Source organism: Hypanus sabinus, chromosome 25 (assembly GCF_030144855.1).
Source record: "Hypanus sabinus isolate sHypSab1 chromosome 25, sHypSab1.hap1, whole genome shotgun sequence".
NCBI lineage: Eukaryota > Metazoa > Chordata > Chondrichthyes > Myliobatiformes > Dasyatidae > Hypanus > Hypanus sabinus.
In genome coordinates, this window is record NC_082730.1 from 18,380,342 (window position 1) to 18,393,826 (window position 13,485).

General features: G+C 42.9%; 1 long non-coding RNA gene across 1 annotated transcript in view; it reads right to left on the reverse strand.

Annotated features, from left to right (window-relative positions):
* LOC132381278 (uncharacterized) overlaps window positions 1-13,485 on the reverse strand; it is an 82,440-nt gene that overhangs the window by 41,389 nt on the left and 27,566 nt on the right. The window contains exon 2 of the long non-coding RNA XR_009507990.1: window positions 14-77. This is a non-coding gene — a long non-coding RNA (uncharacterized LOC132381278). The remainder of the gene's footprint in view (window positions 1-13; window positions 78-13,485) is intronic.

Genomic DNA, 13,485 nt, shown 5'->3' on the forward strand with positions numbered 1-13,485 from the left:
CTGGAAAACTCACCCATCTTCTTAATTTGGCAGGCTTCTCGATCCTATGAAAAATAAAACACGTAGACACTGGAAATCTGAAATAAAGTCAGAAAGTTTGGAATCAGAATCAGCTTCAACATCACCTGCATTTGCCATGAAATTTGTTAACATTGCAACGCAGTACAATGCAGTACATAACAATATAGAAACAAGAAAAAACTGTGAATTACAGGTAGTACATCAGAATATATATAAAATAGTTACATTAATTATGTAGTGCAAAAACAGAAACAAAAGAAGTAGGGAGTTAGTGTTCATGGGTTCAATGTCCATTCAGAAATTGGATGGCAGAGGGGAAGAAGCTGTTCCTGAATCACTGAGTGTGTGCCTTCAGGCTTCTGTACCTCCTCCCTGATGGTAACTCCGAGAGGAGAGCATGTCCTGGGTGGTGGATATCCTTAATGATAGATGCTGCCTTCTTCCACTGCTCCTTGAAGATGTCCTGGATGCCACGAAAGCTAGTGCCCACAATGGAGCTGACTAATTTTACCACTATCTGCAGCTTACTTCGATCCTGGGCAATAGTCCTCCCCCCCCCCCCCCCATACCAGACAGTGATGCAGTGATGCAGCCTTTTAGAAACCTATGTAGAAATTTGCGAGTATTTTAGGTGACAAACCAAATCTCCTCAAACTCCTAATGAAATATAGCTGCCGTCTTTCCGCCTTGAGTTTGAGAAACACTCAACAAGGCAGGCAGCATCTAATGGAGAGGAACGGAACTAATATTTTAGGCCAATCACTTCTCATCAGAATTCCTCTATCTTCCCCTGTCGCACTTAGTGCCTGTGATTTAGTATTGAAGAAAGCAGAAAACGCAGGAAATTGAGCCGCATCAAAATAAATCACCCTGACACTCAACCACTGAGCAAAGAAATTAGAACAGTTGATTAATGAAGACTCTAGGAACAAGAATCTGTTGGAAAGGCATAAAATAAAGCTCATTGGATTCACCAAGACCCCAAGAGAATATTAACGAACTCAACGAGCTTTATTTTATGCTATTCCAACAGTTTTGTGGTCACTTTTATGAATCCAAGCACTTCACTTCCAGAGTTCTCTGAGCTAAATTCACATTCTCAAACTGCTTGCCTGGGATTTGAACTTTTATTTTACTGAATTATTAATCTTGGCCTCGAGTATTACTAATTCAGAAACATAAACTCTACATTACATTGTTCCTTATTCATTAAAATAAAGTACAATTTCCATTAAAACTTCAATTAATTCAGCAGGCAGATCCAAAGTCATCAGGACACATTAACAATTCAAGCAATAATATCCTGTCTCATTCTGAAACTTGCCTATCAATGGGGCAAACTATTTAAAATATACTCAGTGGCCACTTCATTAGCTACAGCTGTGCACCTGCTCGTTGATACAAATATCCAATCAGCCAATCATGTGTCAGCAACTCAATGCATGAAAGCATGCTGACATAGTCACAAGGTTCAATTGTTGTCCAGACCAAACATCAGAATGGGGAAGAAATGTTACCTAAGTGATTTCAACCATAGAATAATTGTTGGTACCAGATGGGGCGATTTGTGTATCTCAGAAACTGCTGGGACTTCCAAGCACAACGGTGTGTAGAGTTTACAGAGACTGACGTGAAAAATGAAAATCATTCATTGAGCAGCAATGCTGTGGCTGTAAACATCTTATTAATGAGAATGGCCAGAATGGCTCAAGCTGACAGAAAGTTGTCAGTAACTCAAGTAACCCCATGTTACAACAGTGGTGTGCAGAAGAACCTCTCTGAATGCATAACCTCGATGTGGATGGGCAGCAAGACCACAAACATACCTCAGTGGCCACTTTATTCAACACAGGAGGTACCTAATAAAATGGCCACTGAGTACATGCATGCAATGCTTCCAATTTTTTCGTTCAGTCAACATATTTCAATCTGTAACTTCAAAATAAATTCCTTCGTTGACCTTGCCAAGCCATGCTGTGTGCTGTACCTACCCATTTATCAGGAATAAAAAGATAATCCAGTTCTCCAAAGTGCCTGAAAATGTATGCAGGTTCTGTGTTTCATGGATCTAAAACAGGGGTCAAAATGACCCTTTCTCTTTAAGACAGCCCAAAATGAAAACATCTTTGTGCAGTATTTTGTGGCCACACTCTTTGACATAAATGAGATGAGAGGCACAGATAATAAAGAGATGGTTTTCTTTAATTCCTGGAGATTTGGTAATTAAATTAGGAAAAGTAACTGAGGGATTGCTGATAATTTGGCTTACAGCTAGTAATTTAGATATAAAAATTAAATGCAAAGAAAATGTTATGTTAGGATTTGATCATCTAAAGAGATGAGGAATTTAAAATTTGGAGCAACATGGAACATTTACCGCCATTGTTAAAATGCTGATTGGATGAATGAAATCACTGAAGTATTTATTTTTCTATACCTTGTCAAAATAAATTCAGCTGACGAACCATGGTTGGGCTTGTCCAAAGTAGATGCAGAGATGAAAGGGAACAGAGTGGTGTTGGTGTCTTGTCTGGCCGAACAAAAGCAAGAATCAATTGTACACTGTCACCCTTGTTTCTTCTTGCTGTTACAGAATGTGGACACTCCTGATGAATTATCTCGAACAGCGGGGAACTTACTTGGAGATAGTCTTGGTATTTAGTACAGTTGAAGCGACATGAAAGTCTGTATCTGTGATTCCATCACTTAATCAAGTCATAGAGTCAGATAGCATAGGAAGAGGGTCTTCAGCCTAATTGCTCCATCCAGCCTAGTCCTATTCACCAGCATATGGCCCATCGTCTTTGTTATGTTTTGTAACTTCAAAACATTTAAACTAAGTCAAATGAAGACACAGGATACGAGTCTAACTTCATGATTACTTTTACTTCAGTGCCTACTTATCATGTGGTAGGGTAATGACGTATGCAATTCATTTATTTAAGCATGTAACTCATAATGAATTATGTAAACAACCAAGAATACTTCATCAACCAATGTATATATGAGGTTACTTAAATATTGAATACATAACAGACTTATAAACCTTTCTTCTCCAGATCAACGCACTCAAAATGCTGGGGTAACTCAGCAGGTCAGGCAGCATCTATGGAAACAAATAAACAGTTGACATTTCGGGCCGAGACCCTTCATCAGGATATTCCATATGATTGTCCAACAATTCTCAGTTAATGTTGTACCTGCCTCAACCAATTCCTCTGGCAGTATGTTCCATGTCCTTAAAACCATTTGTGTAATCTCAGCCCTGAGCCCCGATCCCCTGCCTTCTCCCTGTATCCCTTCATGCCCTGACTAATCAAGTACCTATCAACCTCTGCCTTAAATATACCCAATGACTTGGCCTCCACCGCAAGCTGTTGCAATGAATTCCACTGATTCAGCACTGTCTGGCTAAAGAAATTCCTCCTCATCTCCATTCTAAATGGACGTCTCTCTATTCTGAGGCTTTGCCCTCTGGTCCTAGAATCCTCCACCATAGTAAACATCCTCTCCATATCCCCACTCATTCTGGTCAATTGTGTTATTCTCTGTCAATTCATTGGAAATCCAAGATCATAGAACAGTACCGCACAAGAACAAGCTCTTCAGCCAGCGTTGATACCAAATGAAGATGTTCCCACCGGTCTGCATCTGATCCATAACTCTCCATCCTCTGGCTCTTCATGTACCTGCCTACGCACCTCTGAAACATTGTTATTACATCTTCTTCCACCACTCCTGGGCAGTGCGTTCCTTAAGACCATAAGACATAGGAGGAAAATTTGGCTATTCAGCCTATCAAACCTGCTACACATTTCCATCGGGACTGATTTATCATCAATCTCAATACCACTCTCATACCTACTCCTTGTAACTTTTGAGGCCCTTGCTAAACAAGAACTTATCAACCTCCACTATAAATATATCCAGTGACTCGGCCTCCATGGCCTTCTGTGGCAAAGAATTCTACAGATTCACCATCATGTGGTGAAATAAGTTCCTCCTCATCTCCATTCTGAGGCTGTGCCCTCTGGTCCTAGACTCCTTCTCTATTGGAAACATCCTTTCCCCATCCACTCTACCTAGGCCTTTCAATATTCATGGGTTTCAAAGTTCAAAGTAAGTTTGATATCAAAGTACATATATGTCACCATACACAACCCTGAGATTCATTTTCTTGTGGACATACTCAATAATTCTTGGGGAAAGAACATGGAACTATTACTCCATAGAATTATAACCAGAACAGAATCAATGAAGACCACACCAACTTGGGCTGTCAACCAGTGTGCAAAAGACAACAAACGTGCAAATAAAAAATAAATATTAAGAATAATAAATAAATAACAGTCCTTGAAAGTGAGTCCATAAGTTGTAGGAACATTTCAATGATGGGTCAAGTGAAGCTGCCTGCAGTTATCTCCATTGGTTCAAGGGGTAATAAGGTTTCAAGAAGAACCCCCTTCATTCTTCCAAGCTCCAGTGAGTACAGGTCCAGAGCCATCAAGTGCTCCTCATATATTAACCCTTCCGTTCTCAGGATGATTATTGTGAATCTTCTCTTGATTCTCTCTAATGCCAGCACATCCTTTTTCAGATATGGGGCTCAAAACCTTTTACAGTATTCTGGAAGCAGCCTTACAAAGGCACAACATTTATAATTCTACCTTATCTGTAATGTTGAGGTACAGGAGTATCGGGCTAGATTCATTTGATGAACACTGACAGTGCTATCTTCAACTGAAGTTCAAAGTCAGAATTTGTTCAATTGGTACATTTAATGTCAGAGAAATGTATACAATATACATCCTGAAATTCTTTTCTTTGCAAACATCCACAAAAACAGAGTGCCCAAAGAATGAAGGACAGTTAAAGCATTAGAACCCCAAAGCCTGTCCCTCCCCAGCTGCCCCTCCCATGCGTAAACAGCAGGATGGAGATGACTCCCCCACCTTCACCAGCAAAAAAGCATCAGCACTCTCCACCGAGCACTTAGGCATGCAGCAAAGCATCAATAAAGACACAGACTTGGAGTACCCCAAAGGCTACTCATTCACCCAGTAATTTGATATATCATAGGCTCTCTCTCTCTCTCTCTCTCTTCAAAGGGAAAAAGAGGTGTCTCCATTTCACAGTGAGAGGGGAGACATTACAAACCATTCATTGATTTGCGATGTTAAAAGTCTGTTGCGTCGCTTTTTCCAAACTCTGCTCCCAGAGAATCAGCACCAAAAGGTGCTGGTCTCCGGGTACACAGCCCCTGGCAGTTAACCCACTGCAACCGATGTTCTGTGTTCTCCCGCAATGATTCTGTCAGGGGCACCGGCCCAGAATCAACACATCCCCAGAGCCATGAAATCCCGGAACCCTGAACGCACGCTCGTCTTCCAGGCTGTGTACGTGGGATATCAAAAAGCGGCCGGTCGTGAGGCCCTGAGTGTGGGTCCTGTTCCTGCAAAGAACTGCAAGTCAGCGTGTAACTCCAGGTCATGGTCTTCAAAAGAACCCTTACCCCTTGAAAGGGTAAAAAAGAGATATCAAAGATAGAAACAGAGCTGTTTTCGAAGATGCAAGCAAAGGAGTCGCCACTATGCACCATTTTGACTTTGCCCTGCCTCCAGAACTTTCCATCTGGCTGCAATCTGAAGATTTTTAAAATTGAAACATAGCTTTAAACAAATCAGTAATTCCTAAGCCACAGAGTGAAAAAAAATAGTAATCTTTTCTGTTACAAGGAAGACAACTATATTCTTTATGAACAAGTAAGGATGTATCTCCTGTTAAGACCCAGAATTTGCCTCACAGTTTTAGCTGAGGTGCAGATAATGATTTACAACACGACAGATAGTTACTCCTACTCTTGCCAACGTTATTGACGTTCTCTGACACAATGAACTGTGGTCCATCTACTGGGTTTAGCAGTCAGATAATTAGTAAAAGTCTGGCAATATTTCTCCTAATTCTATTCTGTCTTAATGTTGCCAGTCCACCAGAATCACCCTGAAGTCAGTGGGAATTGAAGATTTATCTCTTGGACACTTCTGGACTAAAGCTTTAGTACTTCCTCAGAGTAAGGAATAAGGTTTAAATAATGCCAGTTCACAAAGCAATCTCTTTCCCCTACAGGTGATTACTAGCTGGAGGGCGGGGTTGGTAGTGTTCCGGGAAAACAGGCCATATTGTTATTCTCCATGACAGAAAGGCAAGAATTACGAGACAAATTGAAATGGAGTGTTACTTCACATTAGTTTTGTGAGAGTGAATTTTATTCTGTATCTCAGATTCTTGGAGAGTGCTTTGTGAATTCTGTAAGTGTGAATTTCTGAATGAGAAGGATGCCTGTACTGATTTCCATGTTATCTCTTCTCCCGATGTTCATAGCAATCCCTAATTTTCCCCAAATATTAACTATCCACCAACACAGTGACCAATGAATTAGCCAACTGAATGACGAATGAGCCTGCATTTGGGACATGGAAACTGGAGCATCAGTGGAATGATGAAGGGTCTCAGGCCAAAATGTTGACTGTTTATTTCCCTCTGTTGATGCTGAGGTCCTTCAGGACTTGTGTGTTGTTCCAGATTTCCAGCATCTGCAGAGTCTCTTGTGCTTCCTGTGTGCAAATTGACAGCCTTTTTTGTCCATATCTTAATATAAACTACTGATCAAGAGGGGTGAATGGAGTTTCCAGGGAGGGGTAACAACTCTAGTGAAGGGACTTGTCATGTCCATTCTGGGCAGCTCACTCACCTTTGGGCCCCACTGGACACCTGGCTCCAATAGCTGTTTGCATGTAACAGCAGCCATACCCCGGTACACTGCTTGGACACCGGCTAAACCTGTTGAAGGGTAGCTGGTGGCCTCATATCCCAGTGTGTTAGGGAAATGCCTGTCCTAGCATGCAAAGTCAACTCTGGTGGACTGGGCAGACAAGATCTCAGGTGATATCCAACAGCCAGGAAGGCAAACACAAGAAAATCAGCAGATGCTGGAAATCCAAAGCAACACACACAAAATGCTGGATGAACTCAGCAGGCCAGGCAGCATCTACGGAAAAGAGTACAGATGTCGTTTTGGGCCGAGACCCTTTATCTGGAAGGCAGTTTTGCATTGTTCTGTGGAGAACGAAGGGCATGATAAGGCATCATGGTCATCTACTACCCCAGTTTGTACCACAGGATCTGGACTTCTAAGGTTGAGGGAGTGGAACTACCCTCGTGCATTGGCTTGACTACTTCAAAAAAAACTCTCCCGCACAGGTTTCAAACATTGTCAGATACAAAAAACAACCACCATACTGATATAGAAATGTCCCTCTGACAATAGGGCACTTTGGGATATTCTGAACGAAGATTTGGAAGGCAGAATGAAAATGCAAATCTTTCTTTCCCTGCGTAATCTGAGAGAACATGCATTTAATGTGAGAGGGGTTAAGTTCAAAGAAAGGCAGGATTTTTTTTACAGGGAGTGGTGGGTTTCTCTTATGTGCAGCCAGAGGTAGTGGTGGAGGCCAATAGGGTAGAAGCATTTAACAGAGTGATGCACCATCAATATCTCTCGGAGACGTGAGGTGAGATATAGGCTTTTATTGGCTGGACGAAAGAACAAGCAGCAATTGACCACCACACTGCATCCTGGAGACTGACGCCGGGGCGGTGCCTCCAATCACCTTTATACCGGGAGCCACGGTCCGTGGGAGGAGCCACAGGAGCAGTCAGTGGGGGATCGTGTCCAGACAGGTATATGTAGTTCACCACACAGAGGCACATGAATACGCAGAGAATTAAGGGACATTGGGAAACCCAAGGAGGGGGTGGGGATATGAGAAACCTTTGCTGAATGGTCAGACATTTTTTTTGTAAAATGACTGAGGAGAAGCAAAGGATTGATCTTGTGTTTGCTCAATTGAGGTTGATGGGGCTAATTCTGACCATGTAATGTGATACACTGTCTTACAACTGGGTAAGAATGGAAAAGAATAGTAGTAGGCCTCCGTTAGTCTCGATAGACCATGGATTTGCACCTTTCCAGGGTGCAAGCCTGCATAAGGTGTTTTTTTTATGGAAGACCACTGGTTGCCCAAGCTGCGTCTCCCCTCTCCACGTCTCTAATGTTGTCCAAGGGAAGGGCATTAGGACCCATACAGCTTGGCACTAGTGTTGTTGCAGAGCAATGTGTTGTTAAGTGCCTTGCTCAAGGCCACGCATGCAGCCTCAGCCAAGGCTCGAACTAGCGACCTTCAGATAACCAGACGAACACCTTAACCACTTGGCCATGCGCCAACACATGGGAACAGTAGAGGGCTAAGAATGTTGTTGTGTTTCCCTGGGGAGAGGGGTCTCCCATAGAAAATCATTCATTCATTTACTCGGATTTCATGCATACATCGAAACGTACAGTGAAATGCGTCATTCGCATTAACAACCAGTCTCATCCAAAGATGTGCTGGGACAGTCTGAAAGTGTCACCACGCATTCTAGCGGCAACATAGCATGTTCACTATGTTTGGAGAGCACCACTAACAATAACAACAACAAAACAAAAATAATAACAGCAAGAGAAGCCCCGTTCCTCCTCCCACCCAGCAATTCACAGAAATTCCCACTAGTGAACTGAACTGAACGGAATATGCTGAACTCTTTCAATTTTGTGTTTTCCTGTTCTGTATTTTTCACTTGTTATTTATTGCCCTTTGCGTGATTTGTTTTTTTTTTGCGCTTGGTTGTGGGGATGATTAATATTTTTCTTTGAATGGGCTCCATGGTTCTCTTTGTTTCGAGGCTGCCTGTGGGGAAAATGAATCTGCATACATACTTTGATAATAAATGTATTTGAATCTTTGAATGGCTGATCCTTGAAGCTGATGGGCAGCTATTAACATGAATACTGTCTCTCAGTATCATTTTATATGATTCTATCTGAAACAATATTTATCTGAAGTGTGCAAGTCACCAAAATACACAAAAATCAATAGTGGTCTTCTTATTTGTGCATGGTTATCTATAGTTTTGGAGTTTAGTTTACTAATGTCATCTGAGAGAAGCTGTATGGTTTCGGCCTCATGCCTCAGAGAGCTGCTAAGGCTTTGGGCCTTGCTCAGCAGCTGATGTGTGAGGCCTTAATGAAGGCACTCACAAAAACGCACTTCACAGAATGCTGAGTGAGAACGGTGGGTATTCCTCCTTCATCAGAACGACAGCTCAGTTGCTCAAATGCTCCCGTCACTCTGGTTACCATGGTAGTAGAAATTACTTCTGTGATTGGCCAAGACAACCTGGCTCAAGCAGCATTTAACATCCAATGACTCTTCCCATTAATCATCATTGGATGGAAAACCTCTCTCTCTCTCTCTCTCTCTCTTTGTCCTTAAATTGTCTTTCATCAGGTATGTCTATGTACAGAAACCAGACTCCTTGTCAAATAGCCAGGAAGCGTCTGTGTGATGCATGTTAATTAACACAGCAAGGCCAGAGAATTAATTCAAATGCATTACAGGATATTAGGCAATGTTGAAATACTAAACTCTGAGCAGTATCCTTCCAGTCAGCTGAGTCACCTCAGAGAGCTCTCGACGGAATTATTTTCCTCTCTCAGTCTTTCCACAGTCATTGTCTTCTTTTCTATCAAGTCACACATGTTCATGACCTCTTTCTGTGTGACAGACTGTAAAAATAATGAAAAAAGAAACCCAGCTCTGTTCACCGTAATGGGTTTGTAATCTATCTTTCTGCTTTGCCTTCACCTCTCATTCTTGGCCATTGGCCGACACTAGCAAGGTTGACACACACTCAAGGAAATGCAGTGTCTGATCCTTTATCGGCTGGAAAAATCGATATGAAATAGTTTTGATTCCTTAGTACTGAAATGCATCTAAGTGATGCCCTTTTTCCGGTCTAGTTACACTGATGCTACAATGACGATAGGTGAAGCATTTGGCAGATCTGCACAACAGCTATGCATTGATAATATGACAAAGGAATGGGCCATTCGACCTACAGAGTCTGTGGCGACCAGTTAAACTAAACCTATCTGCCTGTACAAAGCCCATATCTGACAATTCTCTGTAGTGCATATGCCTGCCTAAAGACCTCGTAAATGCCACTATTGTGTCTGCTTCCACCACCATCACTAGCAGTACATTCCAGCCATCTACCACTATGTCTGTAACAAACTTACCCTGTGCATTCTCCTAGCTGAAACCTATGCTCTCTCATACTTGACATTTCCACTCTGGGATAAAGACTGATTCTGCCTCTCTGAATGTTATAACCCCCTGTTAAGTCTCCCCTCAACCCCTGACACCTTAAAAAAAACAATCTAAGATTGTATGATTTCTCCTCATAGCTTATATTCTCTAATCCAGGCAGTAGTGGGCTGAACCCCTCGGTTGCCTCGCCTAAGTTCCGATCCAAGCTGTAACGAATGACCGGAACTGCACACAAATTCCAAATATGCCTTAAACTCCACACAGCTACAACTTGGCTTCCTTACTCTTATACTCACCATCCTGACTGATGAAAGCAAACATGTGAACATCTTCTTTGCTACCTGCTTCACTTCCACAGGATCTTAACGCCCTCTATGCTCACTTTGACCATCAAACCACGTCGGAGCCATCACGAGCTCCCACAGGCCCCGACGATCCTGTGGCTTCAGTCTCTGAGGCTGGCGTGCGAGCAGCCTTCGGGATGGTGAACCCATGAAAAATATCCTGCGCAGACAAGGTACCTGGCCAAGTACTAAAGACCTGGGCTGATCAGCTGGCTGGAGTTTACCGGGGTCCTTAAGCTCACGCTTCAGGAGTCTGAGGTACCTACCCCCTGCTTCAACCAGGCTGCAATTATATCATTGACTTAGAAGACCGTGGTCACCTGCCTCAATGGCTATCGTTCAGTAGCTCTTATATCCACAGTGATGAAGTGCTTTGAGAGGTTGGTGAAGAGAAGTTACTTGGATCCACCCCAATTTGCCTACTGGAGCAACAGTTCCACAGCAGATGTCATCACATTGGCTCTTCACTCAATTCTGGAATATCCGGACCACAAAAATGCATACATCAGGATTCTCTTTATTGACTACAGCTCGGCATTCGATACCATCATCCCCTCAAAACCAGTCAATAAGCTTTAAGAATTTGGCATTAATACCTTCTTGTGCAATTGGATCCTCAATTTCCAGACTTCTAGTCCCCCGTCAGTTCAGATTGGTATCAACGTCTCCTCCACAGTCTCCATCAGCACAAGTACACCACAAAACTGTGTGCTTAGCCCTCTGCTCTACTCACTTTACATTTACCAAGCAGAGATCAATGACAATTTGTTCCCACTCTGCTTCTGTGGATTCTGAGGTGGCTGAGAAGGGCAATTTAGGGCTTTCTTCAGCATGTGGGACTGGAAACGTTTGATGAGATAGGTGCGTGCATAGAATGGAAGATACGGTGGCCTTGCTGATTTCATTGGGCTTTCACATTCTCCTGGTGAAGGAACTCATGTTGAACGCTCATGAATTATGTTTGATCTCCCACGCCAACATTCCCCACATTGATGGGCCAGTTATATTTGTTGGAGTGGGAGTGGTTCTAATGGATGAGCCATATAGTTTGTGTCAAAGAATCTGTTAGAGCAGGGGTTCACAAACTGGGGTCCTTAACCCGGTTCTTAATGGTATTGGTCCCTGGCATAAAAAAGTTGGGAACCCCGGTGCTAGAGGAGCTAGGGGAGCAAAGGAATTATCAATGTTTTTGGACAAACTCTACATCAACTGTGGGAGTGAGATGCATTGCTTGCATGCTTGACATCAATTGCAAAAATATTTCGACATGGCTAGAAATTATTTGGATTCGGGAAAATCTAATGCTTGTGAATCTCTACCCTGAACCAAAAAAAGTACATGCTTTCAATTTCCCTGATCAAAACATTATATTAATCTTAAAGACTTTCAATCGGGTTAGCTTTATATTTTCCTGAGGTAATTCATTCTGGGATTTAAACTGACTACTCGTGATCGTGGAGCAAGATCAATAGCTTATATTCCAAGGAGGAGGATGGCAAAGCGCGACAATTCAGCAAAAAAAAAACAATGCAATTATTGGCAGCAGAATCCAATAGCAACCGACGGCTGCAGGAAATGTAATGACTTTCCAGTGCCTTCCTCTGATTGTCACTCGTAATGAACAAGAATTGACAAGGCAGCACAGAGGTTGTACAGGAACAGATGTGAGGGAATCACTTTCTTTTCCTGAGTGGATTACATGACCAGTGAATCTTGTAAAACTCAGCACTTATTAATAGTGAAAGTTGGTACAAAAAAGATACTAAATTTAATGGCCTTGTGTCTACTGATGTAGAAAGCTTGTGGGATTGTTGATTGAAGCATTAATTAGTGCAGAAAAGCAGTGAGAGGGAAAGGGTTATTGTTGCCACAAGTACCATCTATACAATATCTACTGCTTCTCGTTAGTACCTAACCCATTCTCCCTTTTGCTGATTTAACTTTTTATGGATGCTTTGAAGATTTGATGTCCAAACTATTCCAGGTGCCAGTGAGTTCCGGATTCTCAAGAGTCTCGGGATAAGGAAGGTGCTGCCTGATTTGTGGCCTTTCTACTTGACAGTTTCCAACATACAGAAATGGAAGGGGGAGTGGATGGACATGGATGAAAAGCTACAAGAACAGGAGACTGTGCCCCATCCCACCTCCAGATAGACCATCTCCACCCACCCAGGGCAGCAGGGCTCAGGGTTGGCGATCTGTGTGGCAGGGCCTCTGATCTCCTAGGTGTGCCTGGAGTGTGAGGAACTATCAACGATGAGTCTGGAGTCCGAAGACGGAAGTGGAGTTAAGATAGCGCTAAATGGCGACTCTTTTGTTTGCATCTTCAGGAACAGCTCTATTTCCATCTTTAATATCTTTATTTTTCCCTTTCAGCATTCTTTTGAAGACCCTGACCTGGAGTTACATGCTGACTTTGGTTCTTTGTGGGAATGGGACCCGCTCTTGGGGTTTCAGGATTGGCCATTGTTCGGCACACCAAGGGTTCGGCCTGAAAGCCTGGCTCGTATTTGGAAGCCTAAGATCTCATTGCTCTGGAGACGGGCAGATCGAGGATCAGGGTCATGGCAGGAGACCCGTGTGTCCTTGGGGGAGTCGGAAAATTTTATCCCGTGTGCCCGAATACCCGAGATCTTTGCGATCTTCAGGCACAGAGTTTGAACAAAGCGACGTAATGGACTTTTAACATCATACATCAGTGAGTTGTTTGTTATGCCTCCCTGCTCACTGGGAAATCAGAGGCACCTCCCTCTCCCTTAATAGGGAGAGAGAGAACATGAGGTATGTTGAATGCTGGTGCGAAACTCCAAGACTTTGGGGTAGCTACAGGTCTGTGTCTTTGCTATTGCTTTGCTCGTACTTGAGGTGTGAGTCTTGCTTTTTTTTGCCGGTGGGGGGAGGGGGGATTGCTG